Below are 22,561 nucleotides of genomic sequence, written 5' to 3'. Positions count from 1 at the left end.
GTCTAAATATTAGACTATCCCAGTTGCTTTTGAATTGATAGTGATTTTTCTAGACGTCTGGGACAATTAACAAAGTATTGCTTTAACCAAACCATGCTGCAGTGTTTGTATGGGTATAAAGTATTAGTAATGTTTGAGAATCAAAGACTGTCATTAGTGCTGCTGTTCCATGTAGGTATAGTTTAGCCAGTGATATGCTTCTGTGTGTGCTTGACTTTAAAGACTTCTGAATTTAACAAACTTTCAGAAATCAGTCTTGTCCTGTATGGATGCGGAACTATTGATTTAAAATAATACATGGAAAATATCTCTTGTATGGAATTTAAAAAAATCAGGTTGCAGAAGTAGTTAATGTCAAATCTGAAAAAAAAAAAATAGAGAATTTTAATTTGGATACTGTGAACAATGTCATTAGATTAAGACAATTTATGTTGATGAATGAAAGTTTATTTTCTCTCCCTGTGCAAAAGGAGATCTTATTAAATTTTGGTGGATTTACAACAACTATAGAGATGACTGAAACCACTCTGTTGGACAAAATATGTGCACTTAAGCAGTATACCATGAGTGGAGTGGGTACTACACAGATAGTGAAGAATTGAGTTTTATGAGAGACTAAAAACAATGCTGCATGGAATAGCTGCATTTGCAGATTTTCAGACTTGCAGTGGGAAATGATTTGATGCAATCAATCTGACATAAAATTTCTTCAGTATAACACTGGTTTCATGGCTACAGTTCCTTTAAGTGCAATAATTTTGGCCTATGACTTTACAGGAGGGATTTGTTGTTTTCACTAATGTTTTAAAATTGAAATACTGTTTCATACTTTCTTATTTCTTTTTCTGCAATGTACATTCTAATTACATCTGTACTGTTAACGGGAATGGAAATACATAGTCTGAATTTAAGGGATCAAGAGGGTGAATGAGTAGAAATAAATAGAAGATAAAATGGATTGTCAGATATTTGCTCTCATGGAGAAAAATCTGGTAAAGTAAGTAGAGAAAAAATCCATCCAGGTAGAAATAACTGTGAAAGTAACAAAGGGTGAGAGAAATGAGCAGTAATCTAAAACAAGAAATTTGAAATGGAGAGAGTAGCCTCAGGAAAGGAAAGGCAACGCAATTGGTGAGAAAATAAAGAACCCAATTAAATGAGAGCAAATTTAATGAATGTAACAGGAACCAGTGCAGAATGAAAGTACAATTAAATACTGAAATAAATATTTTTGAATTGATTTAGTGGAATTAATTTTGTTGAAATACGATTTCTTTTGTATACGTAAATCTTCACTGAGACAAACATCTGCTGCTGGCAGATAGGTTGTCTGTCAACATAAACATGTCACTCCAGTACATCCCTATGTATTAGTAGAAATAAGTAAATAGGTTCCTATTTATACCATTTGTCCTTTCGCTTTTATTGGAAAGGATTTTTACAGTTGTCATAAATTGAATACTGCAATGTTTTGCTGATTCTTTTAGCTCAAACAACATACTCAAGCTCTCCAGAGTGTTTTCTTTAAAAATAAAATAAAATCAGTGTAATATGTGTTTTCTGAAGAACAACAAAGCAATTTAATTTTAAAATTAGTTACATCTAGAGCTCCTGTTGTTTGGTAGCTGAAGTATTTATCTGCACTGTGTGCTTGACATTGTAATAGTGATGAAAATGAATGTGACGATATTGTTTAGCACTATTTTCTTACAGATTGCCCAATGTATTTTTAAAAACTCTTTAGATATTTTACATGGAAGATTTGTTTGGCCATAATTATACTTTCAAACTAGTAGTTCGACACAAAATCAACCCAAATGACCCTCATATATAGCTGGGGCATGTCCATGGATGATTTTGAGATGATGAAGCCTGGGCAGGAGAAACTTGGTGGGGAGACTGTTGTGAAAATTTTGTAGGTTTCATGTGGTTACTTGGTATTAAATTTAATTTGATGAAGCATAATGGATGATGTATACTTATTGCAGCCCCACAAAGCACTTCAATTGCACTTTGACTGTAACAGAGCATGCTATTATGGTATAATGAAGTTCATCCAGAACAGCACTTTTTACAGTTTGGTAAAAACCACTCATTATTACTACAGAATCACCCAGTCATGGAAAGCTTGAGGTTGGAAGGGGCCTCTGGAGGTCATCTGGTTCAACCCTCAGGCTCAAGCAGGGACACGTAAGGCAGGTTGCCCAGAACCTTGTCTAGGTGGCTGTTGAAGATCTCCAAGGAGGGAGACTCCACAACTGCTCTGGATAGCCTGTGCCCATGCTCAGTCACCCACGCAGTAAATCACCCACACATCTATCATGATGTTTAGATGGATCCTCTTGTGTTTCTGTTTGTGTCCATTGCCTTTTTGCTGGCACTGGGCACCACTGAGAAGAGCCTGTCCCGTTCTCTTTGTACCTTCCCTTCAGGTATTTATAGACATTGATGAGATGTCCCCTGAGCCTCCTGTTCTCCAGGCTGAACAGTCCCAGCTCTCTCAGCCTCTCCTCACAGGTGATGTGCTCTATTTCTTTGGTCATCTTGGTGGCCCTACGTTGGACTCTTCCAAGTATGTCCACGTCTCTCTTGTACTGGGGAGCCCACAAGTGGACACGGCACTCCAAGTGTCACATCACCAGTGCTGAGTAGAGGAGAAGGATCACCTCTCTTTACCTGCTGGCAATACTTTGCCTAATGCAGCAAGAATACTATTAGCCATCTTATTCTGCATTAGTGGTAGCATGCAGTAAGAGCATAATGTAGTGGAGGTATAAGAAAGCAGTTACACAAAAGAAGAACGGTGTAGGGTGTTTGGCATCAAAATTATACTAACAGGGTGGAAACAGCCGTTTCTTCTGTTAGAACAGAAAAATTGATCAATTAATTGTAAAGCACCTGGTGGCTTTCTTCCATGTTTTTTTTTTTTGGAGTTCTGCCTAAGCTGCTACAGCCCCTGTCTGCAAGCTAGGGGGTGGCCAACAGAATTCTCATTGAGGATGACTGCTCAGGTGCAATGTTGTTCACTGTGAAAACCACGCTAGCATATGGAGAGGGCAACTGAGGCCTGTCTATAGGAACTGCATTATGTATTTTTTTATTTATCTGAGCAACACACAACACAAGAGAAATACAGTACTTAACTTGATAATGACTAAACTGTACTGTTCTTCTCTTGTGCTATGGTTTTCTCTTCCACTGCAATGATGCCTATGCACATAGACACACCCACACACATACCAGCTACAAAACTTCCAGTTGAGTTCTCCACCAACTGAAAATCATACGAGCCCCTGTGAGATTGAATTAATTTTCTGTGCATGGAAACTGAGGCCTGGTTTTCCTCTTAATGTGTTCTGTGATTTGTTGTAACCAGCAATTAAGTATATCCCTGTGGTTGGCGTTCCCTTGAGGGATCTCTGCTGTCTCAAGTGGATGTTCAATTTTTCTTCTTCAGTGAGCTATGCACATGAGAAACTTGCTATTTTAATGACACGTCTTAGAGCAATTCCTGATTAACAATTTTAAATAATTTCATGTTTTAGCTAGAAAAAGTGGAATGAATTTCAGGTGGGCAACATCAATAACAAAATAGTATGAGTTTCTGGTTTATACTTTGCTATGGATAATGTATTATATTAATATATTATTAGTTGTAATAACAAACAGACAAAATTCAATAATTGCATTCAGATTCAGTTCCTTCATTGTCCAGTGTCTGTTCCCATAAAGAAAAGCAGGTGATAGGAATTTCCTGGATTCTGTATGTGGCAATAGAATAAAAGGGTGGATATATAGCAAAATTGAAAAATTGATATGGTACCAGTTTACATCATAAACATGGTTTACATCTTTTACTGCAAGTTAAAACTAATGAGTAAATTGCAGTTTTCTAGAATTGGTAGTGAGATACTTATATGATAAAAAAATAAATTGTTACTCTGTCTAATGTAGTTTCCATTGAATACATGGAGCTTTTCCAAATGCATGCATGACACTTAATGCTTCTAAGCTATTAATTCTGGAAAAGGCAATGGTGGTCATTCTAATAATTACATGAGAACTGCAAGAAAATAGTTCATTACATTGTAAATATGTACTAATGTAGTATTTTTTTCCTTCTTTGAGGGAATCCTTGTCTTCATTGCACTTGAAGATTTAAAAGTAATTCCTCCAAACTTTCAAAATGCCCCAAAAGCTTATCATACTTGTTTTTTAGTACTACTCAACCAGTATAATGAGAAAGTTAAAGTTAAATAGATTTAATTTCTTTAACTGGGAGAAGGTTGTGCTTGTAAAATGAATCTTCCAGTCATGGCCATCACTCTCCTTACTGAACAGATTTTCACATGACCTCTAAATCATTAAGCACAGTAAAAACTCTTTTCTGTGGGTTTCACAAGCTTTTTCCACAGAAATAAATTTTAATGCATATACAGTTGAAACATGAAAGACATCAAGGCATCACCTTTTATCATGATATTAACTTTACTGTGTTTCATGAAGTACATGTGTTTATAGGAATATTTAGCTTCTAAATATCTGATGTGTATAACAGTTTTGCACTACTACACAGTTGAATACTGCCTTTGCTCATTACTCATCTTTATAAAAGTTGGAGGTACAAACTTTAGCCTGTGGATTCAGCCATCCTAAGGATACCTCATCATCTGAGCTGCCCAAAATGAATGTATTTTATTTCAGAAGACATTTTAAATAACTGTCCCAATCATGGCATATAATATTTTATTTATTTATTTATTTTTAGGTCTGACAAGCCTGTAAGTCTAAATTACAACGTATCATCCTGAAGCCCATAGCCAGAAGAGAACTTTATGTCGAGTAATTTTCAAATGAGCTCTGTGCCATTACATTAAGCTTTGCCGTTGACTGGAAGCTTGAAAAAAAGGACAGTTAAGTTATGCTTAGCTGTCCCATAATGTGAGTTTGCCTGCTAAGACATCTGTCTGGATTTTATATAGTGTAATGCTCAAGCCAGAAGCAAAGCAGACAGCAGGCGGGTTTGTGTCACTGTGGTACAGAACAGTAGAGCTGGAAGCAGAGCACCTTCGGTGGCTCAAGCACAGCACCATGCATGCTCTCAGACACTTCTGTGCGGGAGCCAAGTTTCACTAAACTGGAGGAGTGTGACTGTTCTCAGTACTTACCTCCATATATTTAAAACATGAGAGTGGGACTCTTCCAGTAATGAAGTCCACAGACTGGAAACTGAAATTGGTTTATTAGAGCAGCACTGCTCATCCTTCTCAGTAAAACCTCTTGATCCATGCAGTAAGTAGTATACTTTTACAGATCTCCAGAATCAAGATATTTTAAGTTACGTTTTACTGTGGGGAAAAAAAGAGCGTAACTAACATGTCTAGTTCAAGTATGAGCACTAAACATTAAACTACATTATACTTTCCTGCACACCTTCATCCACAAAACAATATTTCTGCTTTTCAAGTACTAGTGTAATAAAGAAGGTAATCATCAACAGAATGTGTGGAGACCTCTTACTCTTTATCGAAAAGAATTCCCTTTTTTCTTTTTCTTTTTCTTTTTCTTTTTCTTTTAACTACTTCATTGCTTTTATTTATTTATTTATTTATTTTATTTTCTGTATAGTCTTGTGATATCAAACTGCTGAATTCTGGTGGCACAGCAACCAAAATGTATAGCATGCACTGTTTGTTTCAAATAAATAAGTTAGACCTATTTCATAAAAAGAACAAAATTAATTGTCTTTGTCCTTCATAAGGAAGACATAAAAAAGTTGTGAAATGAAATGTCAAAGTATTGGAAATGCATCCTTGCAAGGCACTCAGCAGGAGGAAAAAAAAAAAAAAAAAAAGACAGTTTAACAGCAGGAGAGTAGGACACAAGTTGTTTGCTGCCATCTGCCTGTTTTCTCCCTAAAGCCATGGCAAACCCTCTCTGCAGTACAGACCTCAGAATGTCATGAAGCAGAGAACAGATTGTTCTATTATGATTACTGATAGGTCTCCTTTAGCAAGTTTTTGCATGACATGTAATTGCAGATACCTGCTTGTGGCTGGATAAGAGAGATTTTAATGTTGAACAAAGTAAAAAAGAAAGATTTCAGCCTTCACTATTAGTGTACAAACAGGAACAGTACTCACTGAGGAGCAAACAATTCTTTTGTAGCTCATAACATTCTTTTTAGACCTTTAGAAAAGAGGTAGAAACATGTTTCTGTAGCCATGTGGCATATCCAGAGTCTGGCCAACTCTCACCCTTACCTCTGCTGGCAACCTTTCCTAAAATTTTTGCTGAAGGAGCCCTTTTATCCATTGGCACTAATGGGAGCTGCTGGTGCTTGGAATGAATTCTAATCCCTGTGTGAAGTTAGATAGTGCTGACACCAGAGTTATGGTCATTGATTTCATTGTAGCTCTATTTGATCCTAAATGTAGAAAGCAGCACCTGCTATTTATACACACAGGTCAAGCAAGTCCACTGAATCTGCAGCTCATGGTAATGTACTAAGGAAGACAGAGCTAGCAAGTGAAGGACAGAGGATGTACTATCACTTAGAAAATTTATTTTGAATTCATACCTCTAAAATGATTCTAATACAGCACAGTCATTCCAGCCTTAACTAAATTGCCCCAGGTGAAGGCTGCATTTCAGTCTTGGTGTGTTTGGGCAGAATTCAGAAAGATTCACTGCTGGTTTATTAATAGCATCTTAAGTGTTTTGCTATAATGGCTTGAGGGAGCAAAAGAGCCTGAAAATACTTGCTGGGAAGAATTTCAAATGGCTTTATGAGCTCTAAATTGTTGCAATCTATACAGCATAATCCATTTTTTCTTTTCTTTAACAGAATGTACTGAAGCCAGATAGTTTTACAACACATTTTCCTTAAACAAGGTCTTGCATAATAAAATACTTCATTTTAAAAAGAACCCTGAAGCTTTAATTTGTTGATGCTCCAAATTGCATGTTGAGATTCACAGAAAAGAGTAAAAATTCTGACTGGTTTTGTTAGTGGTGCAAAGTGAAAGAGAGCAAAAAGTCACACTTGTGAAGTGATGTTTATTTTATCCCTCTGGTTCTAGATGGGATTGTACTCATTGTCATGTTTAATTTTCTGTTTTCTGCTAACCATTGAACTGCTTCTAGGACACACAAAATCAGTTGCCTCAACTCCTTTTTGGCATTTTCTCCAGGACCATCTTCTTAATCTGTCTTGCTGAAGCTGTACACCTGTTCTCCTTTATACTCTTTCATAAAATTTGCTTTTTCTTTTTTTCTGGGGTACCTATTTACAATTGCCTAATCATCATGAAATACCTGCATCTTCTGAATAGTAGCATAACTTCTCTTTTGTATTTATTGGTTACATTTTAATCAAAGAAAAAGAGTTGCCAGGAATTGCAGCTGGCTGTTATGTTAGAGGAAGAGGAAGAATTTATTGTATTTAGCATTAAATTTATATAACTTGGAATATGTGTATAATACCTTCACCGATTTTCTTTGCTTGGAGTTTAAATCCTTCAGGTGCTTTACAGCTTGGCAGAAACTTACTTTGGAGTAAAAGTAACATTTCAAAATATTACTGCAGTCAGCTGGTGGTATTATTCTATGAACAGTTTCAGAATCATTTTCAGTGTCTTCACATGTGATCTGGTGAATCTAATCTTCATTATTAGCTTTCTATTTCTATTAATTTTGGTATTCAATTCCAATATTCAAGGTCTTTAGGATATTTTATTTCCTGACAAATTATATTTTCCCTTTAAATATTGTACGCAAGTTACCTACTTGTATCCAAGTATTTCTCTATTTTTATAGGTATCAGTCTGAGCTGTGAAATTTAAGAATGAGTTAATACTGAAGGCTTAATAAATCAGGATAATTAACAATGTGATGTAAGTCTTCAGGAGTGTGATCAGGCTAGTTTTTTAAAACAATGGCTTGTGTTCCTTTTGTGTTCCTTTCAAAAGTGCAGAAAGATATGCTTAATAAGCACAGGGTAATAGCTTCTAGAGAGTAAGGTATAGAAAAGAATTTTGTGCCTACATAGTTGTGAATCTTCATATCAGCTTTCTGCATATCAGCTTCATCAACTCATTGTCTTGGATCTTTCTATGCAAAGTGGAAAAAGGTGAGTCAGGGACAGAGGTTCTTCTAGGTTCTTCATTTAGACAATTCAGATGTTTGTTTTCCATTGTCACATGGTTCCCCCCTTGTCCTTCCAATCCTGTTTTAACCTCTGCGTAAGTTATAATCTCTCCTGGTATCTGTCCAATCAAGGATGACAAGGTCTTGGGTGCTGATGGTGTGTTACTGCCTGACGGACTCATGCTATCCCTTCATGTTGCTGCCAGGTCTTGCCAAAGGGGGAACAATACTTATATGAAGCTTGCTGAAATGACATCCCAGTCCTGTGGGGCCTCTTAAGGCTCTTACATTATGCAGGCTCCTACATTATGTAGGCAACCTTATTAAAATTTTAAAAATATCTGGTTTCCTGAAAATCACAGTTTCCTGAAAATATTTGGAGAATTTTTACAGAGAGAGTTGTATCCAAGGGGTAAAAGGGTTCTGCACAGATTTAGGTAACTCAGTGCACAAGCTCAGAGTGCAAAGATGGCAACATCTTATTTAACTGATTTCCAAACCTTAGCATGTTAGACAAATATGTCAATACTAGCAAAATGTATTAATGTTATGTTGTGAAACTTCTCTTAGACCTTAGAAAGGCAAGGTCTGGCATCTTTTGAGAACACGTGGCCCTTTCCTCTAGCTGTCACCCTGATTTGCATGGTGTAGAGCCGAATTGTATTGAAGGTCAGTGTTTACTTACTTTGAGAATGTTCTGAAATTGTGAGAGGTTAAGAAATCTAAGACCTGCTGGTGTTCATGGAGTGATTTAAAGTGTCGAAACCAATTTAGTTAAACTCTTGGAAGTTCCTCCATGGATACTTCAGTTTTAGTGCAGTTCAGTTTCCTTTAGCTTCTGTTAATAAGTTTATTTATGTAGGCTTGCCTAAGCTTAGCTTAATTGCTGCTAGTATTTTGGGGACTTTGAAGTTCAACCTTTAGCCAAACTCTTAAAACTTACTTTTACTGAAAGCATCTGGTGTAGTGATTGTAATGCAGTCTGAATAAGCATGCCTTGGGGGTGGAGGGGAGAGGGGCAGGTTAGAGATCATTTAGATATAAATCCAGATCCCACCTATAGGGCTGTAGGTCACATTAGCCATGAAAATGGGCATACATAGTTAAAAATTTACAAGAGAAAGTTGTATCTGAGTCAGAATCTTTCCTAGCATGTGTAGATGGAAAGATACTGGTTCCTAGTGAGTATTTCACTGCATAGTGGCTCCAATAAACAAGCTTACAGGCTAGCAGAGTTTGCAGTATGTATGTGAAATTTTGCGTTCAATACAGAAATGCTATGTAAAAGATGTAGTCTGACCATCGTGCTCAAACCTGACTCTGTGAACACATGCGATAGTCTCCTGCCAGCCTCTCCCTGCAGCTCATCTGCTGCAGGCCAGCATGCTAGAGGGGTCCCTGCTGCCCTGTGTTCAGCTGGGGCTTTGGATCAGTCATGCTTCAGATGAGCTGTAAGCACCACCCCTGATCTTCTTCAAACTCACAGTCATTGATGTGACTAAAATTTAATGGCCAAGACAAAACCGATGATGAGCATTGATTGAGCGGTGTGAACTTCTGGATAAGAGGGAAACTAATTATTTAAGGTATTACCTGCCATATAATCAATTGGATGATACCCAGTGTTTCAACTTCTACATTGTATTTCTTGCCTACACTGATTGATCACTTTGGTACCTTTAATATGTCAAGTAATGTGCTCTGCGTATGTATTGTGGGAAGAGAATGATAGAGTTTGGGAAAAAGTGTTGAGGAAGCAAGTGAAAATCTGAGCTGGAGAAAAAGTAGGAAAGACGAGAGTTTGCACTTTTTGATGAAAAAGAAACAGGAGAATGCGCAAACTGAAATCTCACAAAGGAGAAAACAGGACTAGTGAGAAGCAGTAGTGTGAGAGTAACTTCGGAGTACTGTGGGAGTAACTTCAACATTGTTTACTCAGTTGTCTGTGATAATAAATTCGAGTGAAAAGTAAGTGATCAAAATGCTCACAGAAGTATAATGCACTATGAATACAGTCTTCCAAATATTTTGAAACCGCTGTCTTCTTTCTGCCCCAGAAGACTTCATCTTCAGTTAAGTATGCTAATCAGCATACCAGCATACCATATCATGGAACATTTTTTCATAACTACATTTTCATAACTACAATCAATACTTAGAACATATGTTCTTATAGTCACAGATTTTAATTTCACTTTTTTTTTTTTGGTGCGTCATGGAAGGTTTTGGTTTGCCCGCCTGACTTTTCATAAAAACGCTATAATGTCCTTGACTTTGTCATCCAGCTACTTTTAGGCAGGTACCTTATGCCATCCTGTATTTTAGTTATTAATGACAGAATCCTCTGCTAATAATTTTTCTCTTTTTTCCATTTTCCATGGTTTCTTCATTCACATTCCTCATACGTATTCTTCTTGTTTAGCTCCTCCCTTCTTTCCTCTTCTGTGTCCACTTCTCTTCCTGTCTTCTATCTCCTTCTGTAAATAGATGGAGGCAGATTAGGAGAGTAATCACTGATGAGGACATTTTTTACTTTCTCTATGCTTGTCCTTTTTGTTCATAAAATTCTATCTGTTGTGCTTGATGACAACCTAGTCCCAAAATGTGTTTTCTATTAGAGTACCTATTAAAATGCTAGAAAATCATGAAATGAGATTACGGTGCTGCTCGCACCGTAATGAGATTACGGTGGGATTTGCAGCTATGTCTTCTCAAGTGGACGAGTTTTTTGCTCACCCAAATTGAACTTAATGGTACCTCTCCGAACGTGAGCTGCAAAGAGCTGTGAGTGAGTCATCTCAATCCCTGGAAGGTTGTTACTTGTCCTTTATATTGTACTGGTTGTGTTCAGACATCTGAAGTCTGACCAACAGAAATGTGCGGGAACATATGGCTGCTGGCCACATGCTGGAGACCTTGAGCTCTTCTATCTTCTTTGAAGCAGTGTAGTATCACAGCCTTTTTACTGCTTGATTATGAGTTGCCACATGTTGTCTGTCCTTAGCAGAGTTTTAAAAAGAAAGCTTTGGTTTTCTTCTCTATACAAAAATAGTAAACAATACTAAAAAGGAAAAAAAAAAAAAAAAAGTGTTATAAAATAATCCTTATTGCCTCTGAGCAAAAGTTTTGTAATGGTCTTCAACAGGACAAATTTAAGTGAGAAAGACTTTGTTCTGCCTGACATGTATAAAAGCTTTGATAATTTTCAAGAGTAGATATAGCACTTTTCAGTTAGTACATGAAAGGCATTCCTCTGAGGAAACCGTGAATGTTTTGACCTATCTTAGTATTTTAGATTCAAACAAAATATAGCCTTCGAGTTAGAACTGAACTTTTATTGTGGAGCATCAGGTTTTAGCAGTTTAGAAAACTCCAAGGTTACTGGAATTTTTCCAGACAGAATGCGGTATCTTTCCAGATAACGATAGTCTTACAGACCCTATATCAATCATTGCACGTATGGGATTTTAAATTGTCAATACTATTTAAAATAGAGAAATTTTTAGACTACATTTATATGGAAAGTAGATGTTTCTGCATGTAAACTATTGTTTCATGAATCCACAGAAATTTTTTAAAGGATCATTTTTCGTGATAAAATATATCTAATTTCTGATTTGCTCACTCTGATACATTAGTCTTTGCTGAATTTGAAATGTGGGTCTAACTTTCAGGGTTATTTAGATATGTGGGAATATAGCTACGTGAAAGTCATCTGGATTCAATTGATTTAGTGCACTGCAATCTGCTAAAGGCTGCTTAGACTATCCCTTATATAAATTTGTCAAATTCATTCCTAAAAGCCTCCTAGATCGGACACTGACATTTCCAATTTAATGATATCATAAAGGTTTTCCTCAGTATATAGCTAAAATATTTGTTTCTGCCATGCATGCAAAATAATCTTGCTCCAAATGGAATCCCATTCCTCATATCCTTTTCCTTGGGTACCCAGCAGACATGTGGAAAAGCTCATCACTGCATAGTGCATCTCAATAGTGATTTTCTGAATACTGGAAGATTGCTACCTTATTTTCCCTCATTTTTGTTTTTGCAGTTCTTTCTTTTTTTTTTTCCTAGCTAGATGTTGTTTTCAGTATTTTTATGCTCTCCCCAGCCTCTGTAGATTATTGATACATTCATAAAAAAATTACACCCTTTAGCTTCATTTAAATGTGATGGTCACCATGTGGTGTGTCATCTGAAAGCTCTAAGTATCAGTAAATGCAGTGTCATCTAACCCATGACTCGCTTAAATTCAAACCAAACCCTTGAATTTTCTTTTGTCCTTCTCTTAAATAACCGACAGAGATTTTATCTATACATTACCACTTCTTCCATCATCCATTCACTGCTATTGGCCATGGTAGAGAAAGCCCTTAACATTACTCTTTGTAAAATCTGGCTTGGGCAGATCTCACAACATAGTTAGTTCATGCTTTCAGAATCACTTACTCATGTCATTCTAGATAAACAGTTGCTCATGTTCATTTTAGAAACCTCCTGTGATAAACATACCATCACCTCATTAGGCAGTCTATTTCAGTATTAACTAAATTTCCATTTACTAACTGCTTCGTTCCCTGCTCTCTCTTGCTGCAGTGTTAACTACTGATACTTGTGAAATCCCACAGGAGACAAAGAACATCTCTTTGAGTTGAACAGCATGTTTCCTCTCATTCTTTTCTAAAATATGTATCCCAAATTCTTTCAGTCACTTTTCAATGGTTCTATCTTCTAGACATAGAGCTTCTCATTATTATCACTGGTTATTACTTCAAGTGTAGTGCCTGAAACTGAATGAAACAGAGGTTATAATAATTAATGCTTAGAGGAAGGTTTATTATTTATGTTATACCAAATTATTAGTCATATTGACTAGGTTTTCATCTTCACTTTTCTAACATTTTCTGTTTGGATTAGCTAAGTGAAACTGAAGCAATTCCTTGTCATGTTTCAGCACTTTTTAGGCTGGGAGAAATTGAGAGTTTGTTCTAATGATACAAAGAAATGAAGGAAAAGAATCCTCTGAAAAAAAGGCTTAAATATAGGGATTGTGTCTCAACTAGGATTTCTGATTATTTTTTTTTCTATAGGAATTACTTTCTACTCTTTCTCATTGAGACTTTTGAAAGATTTATTGCAAAACAGTATTATCAGTATAATAGAAAGAAGTAAGCAATTGCACCTGGATCTCCAAATTGCTTGTTTCTTTCTTTTTCCCTTTCTAGTCTATGAAAAGATGAGACACTGAGTTTTGGTAGTGAGAATGGGGAATGATGGTGCAGAGAGCTCAAGATATATTGGCTTCTTATTTCCTTTTGATGCTGTATCTGCATAACCTGTTCTGATTTTCCATCCTCTTTGCTGGTGGTTGTCTACTACTCTTGTCATTTGCTTCCTTTATTATGACTTCCAGTTTTCAACAAGCATGAAGGACCTCATTATCATTCTGTTCCCACTTGCCTAAATGACTTTCTTAATGCTTTCTCATTTGCACTCATAATAGCATCTTGAGAAAAAAATAGGAACTTGATTTTTAGACTTAGCTGCTCATGGCCTTAGGTTCATAACAAAAAAAAAAAAAAAAAAAAAAAATTTACTAAAAACTAAGAAGTCATGTACTCTTCACTGCTCCTAGACTATTAATTTCTTCTTGATTACTTTTGCATGCTGTAATCAGATTAGCTCCAGACAACATACAGCTGTCCTATGTTAGAAAGGAAAGAGTGGAGCATGATTTCAGAGTGGCTTGGTGCTTTTATATCTTGTGATTGCCATTGGGAAACAGTTGTTTTATTAGGTCTAGAGCACTGAATGCATGGAATCCTCCATTAGAGGATTTTGAGTAAAAAGTTGTTTTCCAAGAAGAGTTAAGGAAGTAGTTAGTTTCTACCTGTCATTTTGTGTCATTGAATTCTGTCTCTGAAGAATGCTGTGCTGGTTTGCATATTTTTGATATGAGAAGGTCAGCCTATCACTCAGAAGGTATATTGAGAAGATGCAGACTGAATACAAGTTACATCTTTGACTAATTGAGATTCAGTTTATGCTTTCAGCCTAAAATCAGTGTTGTGTTATAATTTCTCCCCAAAGTATATCGTATCAGTCAGGTACTCAGTGGATTGTACTTTGTTTTAGTTGCACTGGGAGAAAATTACATCCTTGCTCAGATACTGATTTAGCTATTGGTTGCATTCTTATGGAGCTTACTAAGCCTAAGGATATATTCACAAGTGGTGCTGTGATAGTATAGTCTGGAATTCTGCATTCAAGCTTGTTTGCAGCTTACTGGCTCAGTGTCCTTGGCCATATGTATCCTGGCAGCTCTGTCCAGACAAAATTAGAAAATTAGGTCACAGAACAGGCCTTGTAATGAAATATTCTGTTGTGTCTGCAGTGTGCAAGCCTAGCTCATGCTGAAAAGGGGCTTGGACACTATTGCTCTGGTACTTGCCATTATAAGCTAGAAGCTGCTTGATAAGCATTTACCTAGTGTGGTGGGTTAGCCCTGGCTAAGGACCAAACTCCCACTCAGCCACTCCGCTGCCTTGGTGAGAAGTGGGGAGAAAATAGGGAAATCAGAAGTGGGAAAGCTGATCATCAGTCGAGACCAAGACAGGGAGATCACAATTACCATCAGGGGCAAAACAGACTTGGATGGGAGAAAATTAATATAATTTATTGCCAATTCAAATGGCACCTGTTCATCCTTCTTCTCTGATCTTGGTGCTTTCTGTGCTGTTTCCCACTCTGTTCCTTCACCCTCCCCCGTCCAGTGTATTTTGCCGTTTCTTAGGTAAGTTTTCACTGAGGTGCCACCACCACGGCCAGGGGGCTCTGAGGCGACCAGCACAGGGCACTGTGCAGCCTTCTCCCACGAACACTGTGACAGGGGAACCCGATACACCCAGCACCTGGACCATGATGTGTGGTGTGAAGACATTGTTACACATTGATTTAGAGAATTTCACACTTCCTTCACATAAATCCATTTGTAGTTGTGGGCATACTACTAGCAGTGGGGTGAGTATTGTCAGGATGTTCTCCACCGATATCATAGCTAATAATTCTGTTAGGGCTTGTTACTGTTTATAAGACATTCTGTAAGCCTATTTTTTAAGATTACTCTTAAGTGTAGTTAATGACTTAACCTGATGGTTTTTAATAGGTATTAGCTGATTTATCAAGCTCTCTGTTCTCAATGAGCTGGACCTCTGTTTTGTGCTGGAACGCCCTTGTCTCTGCTGGAAGGCAGAGCAAGACTTCATTTTATCTCTTGTTTGTTATTTTAGCTCATTTAAATAATTGAAACTTCCACATCCTGACTGTTTCTTGGCTGAAGAGCCTGTTGAGAGGATGCAGAAATCAGCAGTACTTGCATCTCTGGCATGTATTGTTACTGCTTGTTGTCATCTGTTGCTGGGATCTGCAGACACAGCAGCTGCTGGTCATTCCTGGGGAGCTTGCCTGCCAAGATGAATGAAATTGTGAGGGAGGAGAACTGTGAGTGGCAGATGCTAGAAAAAGCAGCATAACAGTGGGATTACAGGAGCATAACTGAGCAGGTCCTATCCTGTGACGTATACTTGGCAGATGTATTTAGTCTTGGAGACATGATGCGTAGGTTGGGAGGATGTTACATGCTATTTAAGCCATTTTGGTGATCTGTGAGAATTTTCACTCCCTGCGCTGAAAACGACTACTTAGTACCTGAGAGTGAAGAAAGGAAGAACATCTGGGATAAATGGCTACTTCTCTGTTGCATAAGGAATGATCTAGGGGATCTGTATATGCCACAAATGTTGTGTGGCTTCAATGTTTATGAAGCTTCTGCTTGCTTAGATCATCTGCTTGTAAATAATAGTGTTTTTTTTTTTTTTTTTCGCTTTGTTTTGTGTGTGTAAATGATAGGTATTATGTGCATCATGTATTTGAGAGCAAAGCAGATGTGATTATCCATGGATTTGAAATTGACTAAAGAAAAGAGAAACACAGAATCAATCTTGTGCTTCTTACAGTGAAGCTTTATATATATAATGTAATTTTATGGCTAAATTTTTTCAGGAGCTCACTTTTCTAGAAAGAGAACAACATAAGAGAGGTTCATATATATATATATATATATTTTTTTTTTTTCTTTTTTTTCCTTTTGAGAGCTGGATCTCTTGGTCCCTAGTGATACTATCATAAAATCAGCAGTTCTTTATCTGTGTTTCCTAACAACATTAGCTATATTGTTATTGTCAAACACTTTAAGCATACTTGGATTGCTTGGTAAGGTGAAAAGTTTAAGGTATAACCTAGTCTTTTAGAGCCTGAAATCTAACCAATTCAGAAAAACTTCCAATTACGTGAAGATTAGATTCCTTTGAAACAAATCTGGGTGAAACAGTCAAACTAATGACTGCTTTAATGGGACTGCAAAGTAATCAGTGCAGAAAACTAAAACGTGGTGGGGGGAGGGGAAAAGAGGAGAGAGACAACAACGACAACAAAATCCAGAACCCAGCATTTATTTATTTGTTGCCACAGTCTTGGAAAAGAAATAAAACATGCTTTTGTGCTTGTTGGATACTGACACCACTGGATATTACATCCAGAAGAGATCAGTTATCTAAATTTTTAAACCCAGGGAGATTTATTTACAAATTATGGCTGGGAAGAACATTTGGTGGTAAATTCTGGCAGATGTTGCCCTACATAGTCCTGTTCTATGTTTACAAATACAGTAAACCAAGATGATAGATTTGCATTCAATCTTGAAAACTCTCTTAGAAATGGAAATAAGATGAACAATATGTCTGTTTCACCACTTTCCGAAATACATTTTTAGTAAGCCTGTTTATTTTGCCGTTTTTTTTCTTTTTTTTTGTGACAACTGTTGTATACAAGCTTAAGAACCTTAATATCTTCTTTACTATAACATGCATTTATATTATTCAGAGTTGTTTACATAATGTTCCGTAAAGGTTAATCCGGCTAAGCAGTACTGTATCTTCTTGCCTTTTTCCTAATGCTGTATTCTTTTTTCCTTGATTCTTTTTCTTAAGTATCTTTGCTTGTCCAATTCCTCCAGTCCTTTCTCATTTTTGCTAAAATTCTCCCAATTTTAACTGTTCTTCACTTTAAGAGCCACATTAAAATCTATAAGTTACACTTTTTAGATGAATCTGATATGTCCTCTTAGAAATATAGACTCAGATATTCCCATACTAAGCTGTCTCCTGAATTGAGTTTTGATCACTACATTAGAGGCACTAGTGGCAGCTTATGTTCGAGTGTTGTGATTTCCAGTGGATGCTGTATGTAATGTACTTATTTACAGAAATAACTCCTCAGGTATAGCATGACTTGTACAAACAACTATTAAAACAGGTTTGTAGAAGGATTGGCTAGTATGCTAGAATTTGTTCTTACAATTATTTTGTGTGATCACTGACAGGCTGCCTGTACTATGACTAAAGCTTGTCATCTGAGTCAACCTTTCCTGATAAGATGTTACTTGATGAAAGTATTTCATGCATTTGATGAATGTTTTCTTGTTTCATTTCAATTAGAGTGCAGTTTAATAATAAAAAAAAAAAATCGATTGTCTTTTCTGTTTTCTCCCAGCTAACATATGGAGCAAGCACTAGCTGAATTTAAACCATTTTTGGTGGTTTAAATGGTTTTTCCTATTACTTTCTCAGTAGCTTTATATCTGATTCTAATACTTCATTTTATGCATAAGATGGAGCTTTTATATTACTGCATTTTACTATTTTATAATAATCTGTACATTAAACGGTGAACTGTAAAATGCAGTATAAGATTTCAGGTCATACCTTACCTACTCTTTGACAGAACATTCACAATCATAGATTTAAGCCAGGAGTTTTAACCATTAGCTCAAAAATATGATGTCATCTAGTAATAGGATCCACAACTGTGAAATTACATAACTTACTGTAAAAGTTACTTGACTCTTTGGTTATTTTGGCTGGTGGCCTGAACTAGCAGACAGAAGGAACTTTGTTCACTTAACTGTTGCAGTCCACAAAATGCCTACTACCTTCTCTCTGGTGTGGACATTCTGTTTGCTCTGGTCTTTAGAATTCCCTGACATGGATATTTCATGATAGTTTTTCAGAAAAAAAAAGAGATTACTGTGCTTAAAACCCACTTGATGTTTTCAGCATTCCCTGTAATCTAAGCAGATTCAATGCTTAATGGGGAGAAGGAGCAGGGAAAAACTTTGACCAAAGCAGAAAAGAGTAATTTTCATCTATATTTTTATCAGGACTTCCATCTCTGCCTGCCTGCCTGCCTGTCTGTCTGTCTGGATGCTGTTAAGCATGCTATTGGAATAGTGGTGTGTGTGCCTTAGAATTTTATAAACGATTAATTTTTGAACTATTTTAATGTAGTAGATCACACCATGTCTATCATAGAATGGGACAGTTTTGCAGTTGTCAGATACTTTTATCATGTGTTACCGGTGACTTCCTCTCTGCCTGCATCTCCATATCTCCATAGAAGGATTGCTTGCTTTGATTTTTTTTTAATTTTATTTATTTTTATTTTTTTTGGTGCTTATCTTCAGAGGTATTTTGCAAGCCCATACATTGGTGGCTGTATGTCCCAGTTTGTAGTTCTTCCATAACTGACTTCTGTAGACTGGTTCTGGAACTAGATTGACATCTTTAGGTCCAGTGGCAGCTTTCTACTATTTGTTACAATAAGAAGAAAAATGAATTAGAGTTAAAACTGAAGAATGTCGTTAACATTCATCACAATTGTTATATGGAAAATAAAAACTCTCTGCCTAATTCATTGGTATCCCCTGATGAGATTCAGGTTTGCTTAATAAAGGTAAATTGTGTAGAACTAATGGCTTTTGTTAACTGTTTAATACTGCTTCGCATCATTTTTCTTAACAGCATTATATGCTATGAAGAGAGTACAAGCTAAAGTCATTAAGATACAGCTAACAATATGTGAGGTCTTTACAAATATTTATCAACTGGGAGAAATCATCATAAGTTTTTCCTAAGAATAACATCCCCTGCTAGACCCGACAACTGTCATGAAAGGCACAATGGAAAGATAGGTTAAAAGGGAGCAGGGTGATCTCAATTACATGTTTAATTTGAACACTGTATGCCTTTAACCAAGGCAAGAGTTGGTGGCTGGGGAACGTGGAAAGGAAACTGTTCCTATAAAATGTGGTGGAAGGCTTTGTGTTCCTGAAAACAAGAACTCCATACAGGGTTCAGCCAGCAAAGCAGCCAGTAAGCTGAGCCTGACCCTACAGTGTGGCCACTGGAGTTAGCAAAATCCTTGAAAACGTGGAATAGTAGAGTAGAAAGGAGGAATTTTTACTTCTACCAGGAAAACCTGTGATTGTCGCCTGGAGGTGTGTCTAGCATATGCATTTTGAATTGTTTGAGAGCAAAAATGTCAGTGTTGAACGCAAGACTTCAGTGGTATATCTTATGTGAAAGAGATGGAGGTATGACTAGATTATTTGAAAATATAAGTGAAAATATTGTTACTAGGTGGTTCCTTTTCTTATCAAAGTCAGACAAAACAAAAAGGGCTGAAAGGTACAAGCAGAGAAAGTCAAACTGAAAAATTAACAAATTTTTTAAAGGGAATATGTTTAAAATCTGAAACAACTGTTGAGGCAAATGACAGATTATTTTCCTTCTGATTCCTTCACAACAGCTTTTGAAAAGCTACTTCTTTGCCAAGAATAATGTATAGACTTTAATGTGAAGCTCAAATACAAGGTATGAAAGGGTCTGTGGTATGTAAGCTTGACTATGAAAGATGCTCTAGTCTATTAGTCCATGAAAAGAGATGACCCTTTCTGGCAGTTGCTGCCAGGCTGCTCTTGGGTGTGTTACTTAGTTAAATTGAATTTCTGATGTCTTCCTGCAGTGAAATGAAGAAAGTGGAAAGCACAATGCTTCCAGGAGCTGTGCCAGAGGAGAGAGAATGAAAGCATGCATGATACTGCAGAAAATGAGAATACAGTGCTGACATGAAAGTGGAGTAAATTAGAAGAGAGTGGCACTTAGGAAGCTACTGGAAACTGCTACTGGACATGCACTGAGGTGCGGTGTGGGAGAGGTTGGTCACTTTATAAAGACAGGAACTTCAAGAACGACATTGAGTTCTCAGGAGCAGTGCTTAAAACAATTCTAACAGATAGCAACAAATATTGTTGCTAATGGGAATAAGCAGGGCAATGATTTTAACAGTATCTGGAGGAGCATATTGATCAACTCAACTGTGGGTTTACACTTCCTGGTGGGCTAAAATGATAACACAAAGTGATGAAGATTGTTCCTTTGGACTCTGTGTGCTGCTGTGATCACCTAAATAGGCAGCTGTGGCATGGTGGGGAGTTCTTCATTTGCAACAGTGAACCTCGTTTTCTACTAGTTCCCTCTTTCAATGCCTTACTCTGAAAGTCTGGACAGCAGCTGACATCTGTGCTATGCTGTTCATTGTTTCAGCTCTGAGCTTGGAAGAAGGAATGTCAAGATGAAGTGAGCAAGAAGATTAAATGTCTGTATAAATAAATAAATAATGAATAGATCCAGTGGAGTTCAGCTTTTCTGTTCTAGATGCAGTTAGGAACTGCTCAAATCTACTGCACTCATAAGAATGTGTGAGGCAGCCAGCAGATGATAAAAATAGGCCCTGAGCAGCAATAATATTTTCCATTAAAACAAAACAAAACGATAACCTTTAGCTTTTTAAGAGTGTATTGTTCCAAATCAGAAAAAGGGCATTTCTAAGTGAGATGCTTACAAGAAGTCATGAGGTTGCTTCATTTATTGCAGTATCTATTTAGATTGAAAACCATTTTACCAGACTGAGGTCCAAATGATGGACAGGTCAAAAAATACACAGTAAATGGTTCCAGCCTAAGAAGAAGTTAGTAGATTCATCAAGCCACATAAAGACTTTTCTCAAAGACACTGCAGAAAATAAATGAGTCATCCCTCCCTAACTGCAGGATTTTCATAGTGCCTTTCATGAGGAGCTCCTTGGTGGTTTCCACACCATGTGAAGAGGGAAACATGTCAGTCTGAATATATCTGAAAGTGAGAATCTCTGGGTTTTTCTTGTCTGTGGCAGATAGTGATTATGTAAGGATATTATTGGTGGTCATCTTTGTGTGTACATTTTACTTGAGCAGTCTTACATTTGTGGCTATCTTAAATCATGACTTTAAGCATTAAGACACTGGGGGTTGGATTTGTAGAGTAAACCAAATTCATGTCGGTATTCTCTAATTAACCATGGTAAAATCTTTAATGTATTACATGTTGCATATGAAATATACTACACATTATATATACCACTTCATATAGCAAAGTTATGCATTTTTATAAGATATACAGAATATTTTATATGTATGAATTCAGTCATTTGCTTCTTTTAACAGCATGCAGTATACAAAAATTTTCCCATTCCATCCATTAAAATGTATGTCTTTTTCATAGTATGCCCATGTAATTTGTTATTTTTCAAATTAAGGAACAAATATGTGATGGAGGAAAGGAAACAGTTTTTGTTCACAATGTCTAAAAAAGCTGTATTTTAACACCTGCTGAGCTCAATTACAGTTCAAGAAAGATTAAATAGATTATGTGTTTGCTAAAGATTCATTGTATCCAAGTGTCTTCAACTAAAGGCAGAAAACATAGAATGTCTTGCTGTGTTAATCGAAAATTTCTAAAAAAAAAATTCCAAAAAGAGACAGTTTAAATTTCCTGTTATTTCTAAGACTAAGAATAAATCCAGAAAAATTACTTCAAGAACAATAACACAAACCTTTTTAACTTTTTTTTTTTGTCCTATGGTATTGAGGCAAAAATGGGTAAAACTACTCTTTTATTTCTGTTATGATATACCTATGTATAGTCATTCTTACAGATGGTGGCAATTCAAATTTTTTGACATCGTTCTCCATTAGGTATATATCATAATGGAAAACCTGGTGCTGAAAGTACCATATGTAGAAAGAGACTAAACTGTATGGACGGTTGAAATTAAATATTAATTATAAGTCCATGCTTAGTATCAAAAGGTATTTACATTTTAGGTACGGTATTGAACCATATTACATTTTATTAGAATGATTTCTGAATTTGGTTACTTTGAGTTTCTTTGCCCTTTAAGAACCAGAAATTTCCCAAAGATGAATGATTAAAGTATATGGATGTGTGTGTGTATATATATATATATATATATATATATATATACATATATATGTATACTGGTTAGCTATTCTTCCAATGTTGGCAAAGCAACACCTTGTGGTAGTGGTGTAAAAATAACCAAAAGCGTAAGCATCCTAATATTTTCCAGTTACTAGATATTTATATAGTCATTTCTCTATTTTTTTAAAATT

General features: G+C 36.4%; 1 protein-coding gene and 1 long non-coding RNA gene across 2 annotated transcripts in view; both read left to right on the top strand.

Moving 5' to 3' along the window:
* CHSY3 (chondroitin sulfate synthase 3) overlaps positions 1 to 22,561 on the top strand; it is a 183,515-nt gene that overhangs the window by 122,448 nt on the left and 38,506 nt on the right. The gene's annotated exons all lie outside the window — the stretch shown is intronic.
* LOC121061917 lies at positions 13,995 to 21,652 on the top strand. Its single transcript, XR_005815331.1, has 2 exons — positions 13,995 to 14,136; positions 20,074 to 21,652. It is a non-coding gene; the product is annotated as an uncharacterized LOC121061917 (long non-coding RNA).

Source organism: Cygnus olor, chromosome Z (assembly GCF_009769625.2).
Source record: "Cygnus olor isolate bCygOlo1 chromosome Z, bCygOlo1.pri.v2, whole genome shotgun sequence".
Classification (NCBI taxonomy): domain Eukaryota; kingdom Metazoa; phylum Chordata; class Aves; order Anseriformes; family Anatidae; genus Cygnus; species Cygnus olor.
The sequence above is the reverse complement of the archived record's forward strand: the minus strand, read 5'-3'. Positions and strand labels throughout refer to the sequence as shown.